This window comes from Hakea prostrata, chromosome 3, assembly GCF_041222555.1.
Source record: "Hakea prostrata isolate BN-2017 chromosome 3, UWA_Hpros_2, whole genome shotgun sequence".
NCBI classification, from domain to species: Eukaryota; Viridiplantae; Streptophyta; class Magnoliopsida; order Proteales; family Proteaceae; genus Hakea; species Hakea prostrata.
In genome coordinates this window covers 27930097-27943769 of record NC_142602.1, presented here as the reverse complement: position 1 = coordinate 27943769, position 13673 = coordinate 27930097, and the positions used below count along the sequence as shown (strand labels likewise).

The following is a 13673-nucleotide window of genomic DNA, read 5'->3' as shown; positions in this document are numbered from 1 at the left end:
AAAATCACCTCACCGATACGATACTCAATACCGATACTTTAAACCTTGCTCACCACCACCACATGCTTCTCTGATCCATGAGAATACTCACTATGAGAGTACCTAAAAGCTCCACAAACCTCCCAATCTCCTTGCTAAAATTTGAACAACCACCATTCTGTTCGAACGACTTTGGTCAATTGTAGGCTTTGATATTTTAGTTTTGCTAGGCAGGTGTAGCAAAAGCTGTTTGTGAAGGTTTGGGTTTCACAGATATTAATATTGCTGGAATTTAAGTTTCTGCAATTTAGGTATTTGAGTTTCAGTTTCTTGGAAGTGGATAATGAGAAATTCTAGGATTTCTAGTTGGAATTTGGGGAAGGGATTTGAACTGAGTTTCCACCTAAGGCAGGCGAAGAATCCATCCATATATGCGCCATAAGTGATGGCTAAATTCTGCCAAAAAAATCAATTTAAACAGTAGGGGTGCGTTTGTAATTGGTTTTTTCAGGAATAATAGATGTAAGCAAACCAAGAACCACAACCCCCAAAAAAAAAAAAAAAAAATCCATTAGAGAGCACACCCAGTATCTGGCGTATACGGCCGGGGATTGCAAACTCAATGGATCTCTATATAAATCTGCTCTTAAATGTAGATTATCCTAAAAAAATTGCATCCATTAGTTATGAGCAACATACCATCATGTATTCTTGGCGTGATATATGGTTATAAAAACTCCTTTTCTAAAGTAATCACTGTACACTATTTTTCTTTTTTTTTTTTTTTTTTGGTAAATTGTTAGACTATGATAAAGAACTATGATTATAAAACATTATAAGTGAGATAATACATTGGAGGAAATCATTGAATTCATCCCATATATATATCATGATTCATCATATTATATATTTTTTTAAACCATACAACAAAAATTAACTTTATTCCTTTCTGCTTGTTGTTGTAGAATCTTGTTCGGGCGATCGTGGTCGAGCACTGATGTTAAAACTTCATTTTGCTTTGGGGGTCGGCCATTTCTCTGGTTTCATCAGGGTTACTTAAATTAATCTGTTGATGTGCTCCTGGAGCAACTTGCTAGCGAATGCTCATCCTAACCAATTCGTTCAAGCTCAAGATTTGTTTCTGGAGTTCATTGAATTGATCTATAGTAATGAATTGATTAGGTTGCTCTAGAAGGATATCAAGATGAAGAATCCTCATGATCCTTGGGGGAACGTTCCCTATTTTAATTTCTTGTTCACCTTCCCTGGACTCTTCCTCGACCACTCCCCCAGATCTTATTTGCACTATGACTTCTTGATGCGTTTCCCACAGCCAATTGTTGTTGCAAAATCCCGTTCGGCTGATCGAACGTGCGAACCTGCAAAAAATGTGCTCGACCTTGGTGGTCAAGTATCGTCTCTAACGAGCAATTCAGTTCTCTTTTTCTATGCACAAAGCAAGCTTACTTCTAAATTTTCAAGTTATTGGAATAACTCAAGAATGCATACCCGATACTGGTTAAGATCTCAGTATTTATAATTGTTAGTAAACGATATTTCTTGTTCCTTGTGTGAGAGTCGTAATAGGGTTCTTTCACCGTCTCTCTAGAGTTAGTTGAACTCTATTTGGACTGTATAGATAGGATATGGACTCTTCGTCTTATCTCTATGGAGTCTCGTTCTTATCTTTGATTAAGGGTTAATTTTGACTAGAAGACTTGTCATGTGGTCTACTTGGTTTGATCTTGGTTGGTCCAAGATCTGGTCGATTTGCAATAGTCAAATTGTTTGGTCCAAGTAGTTCGACCATTATGTATTGTTTCGACCACAACACTGCTTTTTATTTATAAAACAAGTAGATTTATTTCAACATTTAAAAATATGAAAATTAAACTTAACTAGAGACATGAATTATTTTTTCCACTTCTATCCATGTTAGTGGTGAAAATTTGTTTGCTTGTGTCTAAAAATGCTACGTAAGTGCATGTGTTGTAATCAAGTAGTAAAGAGTAAGTAGAGTATTAATCCCATGGAAAATTTTATTCTTGAATCTCAATATTAAAGGGAGACTAATTTAAACAAGATTGACAAAATTACTTTGATTAACAAACTAATTAAATGAAGGACATATAAATTAAACAAGAGATCCCAAATTGGAAAGCACACAATAGAAACAACTACAATAAATAATATGAACATTGGGAATGATAAATTTCCCTCCTCCTTAAATTTAAATTTGTGAATGTTACAGCAAAGCTGCAACACAAGGCTTATTAGAGAACTTGGAACAACATTGTACATGGGTATCTTCTTATCCACTTATGCATTAATATCCTAGTTTAAAACCATTATTCATATGTAGAATTGAACTGAGGATGTAAATTATGCCTAGGTTTCAATGGTGGCGTGTAAGTGAATATCCCTACCCTACTCGTTGATTAGCTAAATCCATATAAGGATCAAGCTAACACACATTATTCAACATTGATCTAACTTCAACTAACTTTTCAGTTAACTAAAACCACAACATTCACTCAAGGATGGCCAATCGATAAATGAAATTACTCAAAAACGTGCATATTGAATACACTGATAATAAAATGTGCTATAACTTTAAACTAAATAATCACATGTCTGGGTACTTTATCATCCCAACAAAATAAGAAACTAATTCATATTAAAGTTCATATATATATAAATAAATAAATACATATATTAAAAGAGTTCCACTAGAATATAAAGAAGTATAAAATATAAACAGTGATGGTAAAATCCTGCCAAAAGAATCGATTTAAACAGTAGGGGTGTATTTGTAATTGGTAATTTCAGGAATAATAGATGTAACTGATTGCAAACTCAAGGGTCTATATGTAATTTGTTCTTAAATTAATATTAAAAATGCATCCATTAGTTATAAGCAACATACCATCATGTATTCTTGGCATGATATATGGTTATAATAACCCCTTTTCTAAAGTATTCACCGTACACTATTTTTCTTGTTTCGTCCCTCGACATTGATAAATTGTTAGACTATGATAAAGAACTATGATTATAAAACATTATAAGTGAGAATAAGACATCGGAGGAAATCATTGAATTCATCTCATAAGTATATATTTATCATGATTCATCATATTATATATTTTTTAAATCATACAACTAAAATTAACTTTATTCCTTTCTGCTTGTTGTTGCAGAATCCTGTTCGGACGATCGTGGTCGGGCATTGATGTTAGAACTTCATTTTGCTTTGGGAGTCGGCCATCTCTTTGGTTTCTTCAGGATTACTTAAATTAACCTGATGTGCTCCTGGAGCAACTTGCTGGCGAATGCTCATCTCCTAACCAATTCGTTCAGGCTCTAAGATTTGTTTCTGGAGTTCATTGAATTAAAGAATTGATTAGGTTGCTCTAGAAGGATATCAGGATGAGGAATCCTCATGATCCCTAGGGGAACTTTTCCCGTATTAATTTCTTGTTCGTCTTCCCTGGACTCTTCCTCGACCACTCCCCCAGATCTGATTTGCACTATGACTTCTTGATGCGTTTCCCACAGCCAATTGTTGTTGCAAAATCCTGTTCGGCTGATCGAACGTGCGAACCTACAAAAAATGTGCTCGACCGTGGTGGTCAAGTATCGTCTCCGACGAGCCAGTCAGTTCTCTCTTTCTATACACAAAGCAAACTTACTTCTAAATTTTCAAGTTATTAGAATAACTCAAGAATGCATACCCGATACTGGTTAAGATCTCAGTATTTATAATTGTTAGTAAACGATATTTCTTGTTCCTTGTGTGAGAGTCATAATAGGGTTCTTTCACCGTCTCTCTAGAATTAGTTGAACTTTATTTGGACTGTATTAATAAGATATGGACTCTTCGTCTTATCTCTATGGAGTCTCATTCTTATCTTTGATTAAGGGTTAATTGTGACTAAAAGACTTGTCATGTGGTCTACTTGGTTTGATCTTGGTTGGTCCAAGATCTGATCGATTTGCAATAGTCTAGTCGAATTGTTTGGTCCAAGCAGTTCGACCATTATGTATTGTTTGGATCACAACACTGCTTTGTATTTATAAAACAAGTAGATTTATTTCAACATTTAAAAATATGAAAATTAAACTTAACTAGAGACATGAATTATTTTTTCCACTTCTTTCCATGTTGAATATTCTAAGTTAAATAAGGAAAACATATAATTGAATTAAGATTATTTTACATTTGGATCCCTTTAGTGGACCATAAACTAATGTTGAGCCCCCATAATATAATATATTATGTGTGGGTACCAATCAAACTAGCACTGTTAGCTGTCTGTATTCAAATTTCAAACATAGAGGGACCAAAGTGTTCATGTTGTTTAATGCATTGTGTTAATTATGGTTTTAAAAAGAGATAATTGGTCATAACCACACAAAAATAATAATAATAATAATAAATAAAAAATTATTGGTCATTAAGCCTTTCATTATATAGTTGAATATATATATATATATATATATATATATATATATATATATATTCAAAGAAAGGAAAAAATATATAATAATAGTAAATATAGTCTTCAATTAATTAGCTTGAAAAGGAAAAATAAAAGTAAAATTACGACCATGCTTCCTTCATCAATCTCTCCATAAGTTGATCTTGCAGTCTTATGATTGGACATTTGAGGGGTAATTTTTTTTCAAAAATATAAATAAATAAATAAATATGTAAGTGACATAAACTTGTTGCTGGGGTTGATTGATATATTAGAAAGTAACTCCCGGGGTGGCACTAGTAATTTCTTAAATTTGGATTAATACCCGTGTCCGTATGAGCGTTATTGTTAATAAATCCAATGTAATGTCAAAAACCATCTTGTTTTCCTGTTGAAGAAAGTGTCTTAGAGCTTTCCCAAGCAAGAGCGGAGCAAGGATTGAACACTGGGGGAGGGGCCGAATAATGAGTGTAGATCATCTCTCAGTTAGGCAAGCATTAGTATCTTTTCACCACCTATATTGTGAGTCCATCTAGAACTCACTATGGGTCCCACCTCTGAATTATTTTATCCTATTCATACGTAGGGCTCACATTAAAAATGTAAATAAATTAATAAGGTTTTAACATATAAATGACACAATTATATGTAAATTATTAAAAATATATTGAAATAAAATATAGGGGCTAAAATTGTATGATTAGATTTGTTATCATTTAAACTTTAAAAAAATCATGAAAGAAAAGAAGGTAGGGAAGAAATTGTGGGAGAAATTATAGGAGAAAGATAAACTTGAAGAGTATTAACTAAATATGGAAAACCGTCAATTTCCATAAATTAGGTAGGAAAAAAAAATCAATGGGTATGATTAGATCGGATTAATTAAATGTGAATCTAATAAACCTTAAAATTTAAATTGTTACTAGAAGAAATCGAAATTTTAAGAGAAAGTTCAAGATTTCTGGAAAAATTGTTATTAGAAAGAATTAAAATTTTAAAAGAAAGTTTAGAGATTCTTGAAAGTGAAGGTAGGGGACAAATAGTGTATTTTCACACATACAAAGAGAAAATCAAGAAAAAAATAAACCATAGAATCCTTCAAAAACAACTTCAACACCAAAAACTATCTAACAAATTGATCAATTAAAAAGTCCTCTTCTTCCTTCAAGAAATCCAAGAGAAAGCTCACTCCTACCTTCTCCAACAGCAAAGAGCCTTTAAAAAGAACCCTAATAATTTGGAGGGAAACAAACTAAAAACCTCAAAGCAGGGAATACTCAACCTGGGAAAGTCAATGCTGGGCTTCTTGCCTCTTCACTTTCACCTCTGCTGCCAGACCTTCAACTGGAAGCAAACAAACCCCTTTCAAGACGTAGTTGTTATGACCCACTGCATCTTCTCCCTGTGGCAGGTCGACAATGGTGATGGAGTTGTTGCTTATTTCCTTCATTGGTCAATTATTGATGTAGTTCATGCAAAGGGTGTGTTCTACATGACGGATTCTATCTGGATGTCTCACGTCCATTCTTGCTCACTGTTGGTGCAGATTTCGCCAGGGTCAGTGAACTGTGAATCTCACACCGAACTTATCAGATTTAACTTGGAACTCACACTCTCCTGTAAGATGAAGGACTGTTAGAAAGGGAGCCACTCTCCTGTAAGATGAAGGACTGTTAGAAAGGGAGCCGATCAGCTGGATCGCCACTCCATCTCCGACGGTCAAAGTCAGTGATGAATGAGAATTAAGGTTGCAGAGCTCCTTAGAGTCTCTCTGGTGTGCTTGAGTGTCTAAAAAGAGGGAAAAGTGCAGGCTCTAGTGAATGAATTTGGATGTCCCCCTTAATCATGTGCATTGCAACCCTATTTATAGATTCTTTTTGTGGACTAGAGCCACTGGTGACTGTCGATTGAGTGATTTAGATCCAATGGTCAGGATTAGATCCTTGTGTGGCCTTCCGTACTGTTGGTCGATTCCGATTGGATCAGCATGAACCGGGTCTAAGGAGATTTATTCACACTCACCTACGTAGACATTTACTAAACTCATACATTCTTTCTCACAAAGAGAGGTCCTATTTCATAAAATTTGAATAGAAAGACATCAAACAAACGAAGCACTAATACTAAACTTTCAACATTTTATTTGCTAAAAAGAAGGCAGGAACGTAAAAAGGAAGTGGGAGGAGTTCGTTTTCAATACTAGAACAAGATATTCCTTAAGAGTAATTATATGTACGGACAACCATCTTTTAAGATACATTAATCCTAGATGATACACAGCGATAAAATATCAAAAAATAATTAGAATAAGAAATTTTAAGTGCACCTTAATAAAAGACATGATAGTGATGCATCTAAAATCTATTCAACCCTTAGATCTCCTGTGGATGACCTGCAAAAACGAACGTCAGATGTGGCCCGACCACTGGGGACGGGAGTCCACCTCCGAAGGCTAAGTCAATTGATGAACTGATCATAAACAGCTTTGCTTAAGCACAAAGCTAAAGAATAAATGATGAGAATACGATTCAGATTGTATACATTTTTCTATCTCTACCTTGTGGGTAGGTGATGTCTTATATAGTGTGTACATTCGAATATTTTTCGTTGGATGTATTTGAACCTTCTTCGGATAGCCATCAGATCTTAACGAATAGATCCGTTAGTGATAGATCCGTTTGCGGTTTGGCTAATAGATAACTCCTTTGATAATATGATCGTTATATGGTAGTTATCCATATGATAACGATCTCTTTCGTTGGATGTATTTGAACCTTCTTCGGATAGCCGTCAGATCTTAACGAATAGATCCGTTAGTGATAGATCCGTTTGAGGTTTGGCTAATAGATAACTCATTTGATGATCGTTATATGGTAGTTATCCATACGATAACGATCGGTATCTTGCACAAATGTTGTTAACCGTCTCCTTGATGATTAGAGGCCCTATGTCACCTTGGCAAAAAACGAACGAAAAATCGGCGAAAAACAAACGAAATACAGTTATATATGGCAAATTTAGCGATATATCGCTGACTTTTCGGCGATATATCGCCGACACAGGGCGATATATCGCCGACATATGGTAAATGTCGTGTCGCTGGGGGGAGTCGTGTCGCCCCCCAGCGACAGGGCGATATATCGCCCTGTGTCGGCGATATATCGCCGACACAATGAACCTTGCTTATAACCACCGACAAAGGATATACACATTGCAAGGATTGAAAACCCTCAAAAAAAAAGTAGCCAAAAAGCACGTCCAATCTACAGAAAAATCACCTCCACTGGAAGAGAATGTTCATGGGTAATGACATGTGTGATATTGTTGGCATTGGTACTATTAGACTGTGCACACAATGGTTCTATCTTCACTCTGTACGTTGTTAGGTATATCCTTAGTCCTATAAGAAGTTTGACCTCCATCAATAGCCTAGATAGTGCTAGGTATGACATTAGGATTGTCAATTGTGTACTCACTATTTGTAAGGAGTCACATGTGTTCTTAGGGGTATGATTTAGTTAGGTGTATATGTTTTAGAGGGGAGTGCATACCAAGAGGATGTCTCTAAGTCATGTTGTTTGTTTGGGGTAAGTCTTGCACTAGTGATAGCATGTTAGGTTAGGTCATGTTTGTGTTAGGGTTTAGGGTATGTATGCATTGTAGCAAACAACATAGGTAAAATTTGGTGTTGGGTACCTCACCTCTAATGTCTTATTTGTGTGGTTTTATGAGGAATAGTAGTTATTGAGTCTTTTGGAGTTTACACTCATTTTCTTTATCCCTAACTGGTGTTTTCTCTTAGCTGACCTAGATGTGTCTGGTGGTTGACTTGTGCATTTTCCTGTGACGTGTGGATGGTAAGGTTTCAATTTGAATAGTGCTTATTAGTCCAGTGATAGAGTTGGGAGTGGTACCTTAGGATTTGTTTTGAGAGAAGGGATTGACTATTTTACATCTTCACTTGTTAAATGTAAGACTATAAGGGTGTTACTATCTTCGGTTGCTCCAGGGTTAAGTGGTCTTAAGGTTTTTGTGCATTCCAGACTCAATGGAAGTAACGGGTCGAAGAGATTTTGCTCCGTTAGTATTTGTTATTGTGGGTTTGTACGGAGACGGTATACGATTCAGCATGCCAACTATTAAACAACTTATTAAAAACACAAGACAGCCCATCAGAAATGTCACGAAATTCCCTGCGCTTCGGGGATGTCCTCAGTGCCAAGGAACCTGTACTAGGGTGTATGTGTGACTCGTTCAAATTAGGATAGAGCCCTATTCCCTATTTAAAACTAAAAGTCAAAGGCAAAAGATCTATCATATACCTCTATTCAGTATGAAATTTATGGTTTCCATTGGTGCAAATCCAATCACCTCCATTTGAGATGAGAAGCAATTCCCCATTGGTAGCAAATGGCTATCCATTAAGCGGGGAAATTCTATTTAAGATTAAGAATGGCCATCATTTTCTCAGGCAACTTTAATTATGGTCATTCTTACAATAATTTAGAAGGAAGTTTTTCTCTGCGATATGTCTTGTTTCTTATAGAATTCCTTTGGTCTCTTGTTTACCTCCTAGATTTTGGCATATACGACTTGTCTTCTATGTGTTAGTAATGTGTCTTGCATATCTGAGTTTAAAACTTGCCTCTGGTCTATCATTTCTTATTATGTGCCTTTGTGTTTACTGGTTTATGTGGATTAAATGTTGATTGCATATTTTCATTTGAAATTTACTATATTATGCAAATTAAAATTTAAAACTTGGAATAAGTGTACTTGGACCTGCTAGGGAATCCTAGATGTTTTTTTATATATCTATGTACATGATTTGGGGGAGAGATCTATACATATTTGTCACAGTTTCATTTAACAAAATCACTAAAAGTTTAATTACTTATTTTAATTCAGTTAAATTTATTTAGCTGTTCATTTGTTGAACTTTCAATGGTCATTGTCATAATTAATATCATTTAAAGTTAAATAGTTTAAATTTTCTTTCTCTAGTTGTTTTTTGTTCTTTTATGTATCCTCTGATACATAATAGACCTTATTTGGAGCTTTGTGAGCATGTGTGTTGATTCTTGCTTGGTACAAATTAGATCCCAAAGTGTGTTATTATGATATTTGGGGCTTCGTTGACTCAGGTTTTGTGTTTGGATGTCACTTAGTAGTGTTTTTTTTCTTCTTTTTCTCTTTCTATTATTGGTTATAGTGATGTCCAGGCGTTATTTTTTTCCATTTATTATGTTTTTCATATGATGCATCTTTTAGGGGATATGCTGTCGATTTTTTTATCAACTCTTGTGCATGTTTTTCATATGCCTTGTTGTGCTTGTTTCACTGTTCTGGGTTTTGGTATAGATTTATGTTTTGTGGAGCATGCTATTGCTCTCTAGTATTGACACTTTGTCATGCTATGATTATGCATATATTTTATGTTCTAGTTCGATACAGGTTATGCCATGAAATGTGGGGTGCATGCAATGTGCAAATAGTGGCGGTTTAATAAAACCGCCACTAGTCATATATATGCCGTGGTAAATGAAAAACCGCCACAAAATGTATCGTTTTTAGTGGCCGTATGCTTAAAAGCTGCCACTATTTACGTCCTTTTAGTGGCAGTAATCTACTAAACCGCCACGAAATATGTATTATTTAGTGGTGGTTCAAAAGAAACCGCCACTAATTGTGTTCAAATTCAGTATCCTATTTTGTAAATTCATCTGTAATTTCCTCTTAATTAGTGGCAGTTTTTTGTTTACCGCCTAGGTTGATTCTTTTAAAAAAAAAAACACACATTTATCTGCTTTTATTACATTTATTCCTGAAAGACAATATAAATACATGAATACAAAGAAAATTCAAAAAAGTTAAAAGTATTCGAAAACACAATTTAAGAAAAATCAATACAATACATATTAATCACGTGCTCGGTTTCAACTGTATTAAATTGGGATCAGATTGGTAACTTTTGGGTGACCCTGTGTCGTAACCAGGCTTGGAGTGAGCACCCCTCACGCAATTCTATTGCGTGTCATGACCACTCATCACATCCCATTTCTGCCTGAAGGATCATATTTTAGTTGAAACTCTTCCTCACCATTTTGTAAAGCTGGGGTGCATCGATCCTTTTTCCGCCATCGATGTGGGACTATTTAATATCTAATTCCCTTCAGGGGCGGACCCACTAAGGGGCCGGAGAGCCATGCCCCCTGGATTTTTTATTTTTTTTACTATTTCCTTAGTTTTTTCATTTTTTATATTAATTTCCTTTATTTTTCTAGTTTTTTTCTTTGAGCAAATTGCACTGGCACTCCAAAATGGAGGCTTTAAAACACTGACACCCCATTTTATGTTTAAAAAACACAAATACCCCATTTATTAAACACACTAGTCCATTCTGTTAGTAAAACCATTAATTCACAGTTATGTTTTTTTATTTCCAAAAATGCCCTTACTAACACTTAAAACCCTAAACCCAATTTGTTCTCTCTCCTCACTCGGCTCTCCTTGCTTCACCGTCTCCACTTTCCTCCGGCAAGGTCATTTTGATGCATCCACAACACCACAATAGTGACCCAAGAAACAAGCTCGAATTTTGATTGCAAAGCTGATCTTCCAACTGTGTGTTAAACAAGAACGATGCAAAACGAAGACAACAAGGCAAGGCGATTGGGATATTTGGCATTACAGAAGCAGCAGAAGATTTAGGATTGTCTCGTCTTCTCTCTCCCTCCCTTTCCATAGTCATCGACTGTTCTTCCTTGAGAAGCCAGTGCTTAAAATTTTCATTTTTTCTTTCTCTAAATTTCAGCATCTGTTCTTAGTGTTTCATTTTTAATGTTTTATTGGTTCAGAGGGTAGAATTTACGCTTTTTAGGTTGATTTGGTTTCCTGTTTGATGCTTAGTTGGGTATATGGCGTTACGCATTATAAATGCTTACTAAATTGTTCATGGATTATGGTGATTTATTCTCTAGTGGCTTTTTATGTCTTTAAATAACGATTGAATGTCTTAATTCTTTGTTTTCGAGGGATTGAACACGAGATATGTTAATTGATGTTCATTGTCATGCTTTGTTGAGCGAGTAATTTCATTGAATTGCTCCCGTGTTAAATCTTTGCTTTCTGATGTTCGATTTTTCTTCTCTCGTTCTTTGAGCTGATTTCAACATTGATTAAGGATGATTTTCTAGGAAAGCAGACGTTGACGAATCGATTTTATATTACCTTGCAGGTTTTCTTCATTGCAATTAAGGAGAAGGCTATGTAATTTTAAGTTTGTTGGTGTTTTAACTATTCGTCATCTATTCCTTTCTGTTAGGTTTTTTTTATTAAAATCTATATTATCTATATATTAAGTTTCAAAATTAGTTTTTGCATTTCTTTTATTTAATTGTTTTGTTTGTGTGTGGGACCCTTGAGGTAAGGGTGGTAATGAGGCACCATGAGGTAAGGGTGGTAATGAGGCACCATGAGTAAAGGAGGCCCTTCATGACCTTGGTTAAAGGAGACCCTTCATGACTTTGGTTATGAGGCTCTTCATGACGTTGGTCATGGGTCTTAAAGGTCTTGATCATGGTGATGAGGTGGGCTAACTTGAATGGTGGAATTACTCAAATTCTAATTCTTGATCTTTATTTCTCATTTCAACTTCATGACCATTCATGGCCATTACCATGAGTGGGGGTTAAGGTCTTTGAATGGGTTAAAGCCTATTCATTCCAAAGAAGTGAATATGAGAGTTACTTCCCCAAGTAGTGGGGAGGTTAGGTCAAGGGGGTTTATTCACATTAGTGGAGGAGGGACAAACCATTGATTCTCCATTAGTGGAGAATTGATTCTCCCCTTGTGGGGAGGTGTGGTTTGGGCCTATATAAACCCAACCCTTCCTTGCATATTGTGTGCTATTGTGACTCTCCACATTATTTGTTTTACAAAGTTCATTTCTTACTTGAGTTGTCTAAGTGTTGTGCTCTAGCTTTTGGCTCCTTTAAGGGACTAGAAGAAGTACCTCATCTTCTAGTTGGAGGTTGCTTTATCTTGGAGGTGGTGGTGCGAAGAAACCTTGGTAGTAGGGTGCATCAATTACCTTAAAGACAGCATCAAGGTGTGACTCAACCTCATCAATCAGTGGTTCGTTCAGTTGCTACTTCAAGCTCTTCAAATTTGCTAAAGATCTTCATCTCTCAATTGTATTGCAATTTCACTTTTATATGTTTGAAGAATTTGTAATACAATTACCCCAACACTTTCTCAACTGATGGTGTTCCAGTAGTCGTGCTGCTTCTGATTCGAGCTTGTTTCTTGAGTCACTATTGTGGTGTTGTGGATGCATCAAAATGAACTTGCCGGAGGAAAGTGGAGACGGTGAAGTAGAGGAGAGCCGAGTGAGGAGAGAGAAAAAATTTGGGTTTAGGGTTTTAAGTGTTAGTAAGGGCATTTTTGGAATTAAAAAAACATAACTGTGGGTTAATGGTTTTACTAACAGAATGGACTAGTGTGTTTAATAAATGGGGTGTTTGTGTTTTTTAAACATAAAATGGGGTGTCAGTGTTTTACAGCCTCCATTTTGGGGTGCCAGTGCAATTTGCTTTTTTTCTTTTCTCACATGTGAAATATCACTATTTCCCCCCCCCCCCCAAAAAAAATTGAAGGGTAATTTTCATTTGGACCCCCTGAGGTTTGGTCCAGGTCACTTTTAGTCCAGTTTAAGTTTCCTTTTGCATATGGCTCCTTTTGCATATGGCTCCCCTGTGGTTTTAATAAATGATTAAATAAGGACAAGTTAACAGAAACTGTTAATTTAATAAATTTGGTGACAAAAATACCCTCGTTTGGAATTTTCAAGCGAGAAGGGAAACCCTAGCAGCAATAACTTGCTCTTATCTTTTTGAATTCAGTTCAAATCACAACCTCTCAAACCCTAAAAAACATCAAAATGGAAGTCATGAGGAACAAATTTCAAACTTCAATTCGATTATGATCTGAGATGAAAGATTATTCGTTAGATACCATACCTGTTCTCACCACTGGTTCTTTGAGAAAAAAAATTCAAAACGATGGATCTACAATCCAAAAAAAACAAAACAAGAGCACAAAAGCGAATAAAGAAAGTCAAAAGCCAAAAAGAAAAAACTGATTTTTTCTATTAGAATGTAGAGGAACGTCAACTACGAATCCATTCTAAAATAGAAGAAGAAAAAAATCGGA

General features: G+C 35.5%; 1 non-coding gene across 1 annotated transcript; it reads right to left on the bottom strand.

Annotated features, from left to right (window-relative positions):
• Nucleotides 1–10412: 10412 nt before the first annotated feature.
• On the bottom strand, nucleotides 10413–10516 carry LOC149021964 (small nucleolar RNA Z279/snoR105/snoR108). Its single transcript, XR_016172671.1, has one exon. It is a non-coding gene; the product is annotated as a small nucleolar RNA Z279/snoR105/snoR108 (small nucleolar RNA).
• Between the last annotated feature and the right edge of the window lie 3157 nt (nucleotides 10517–13673).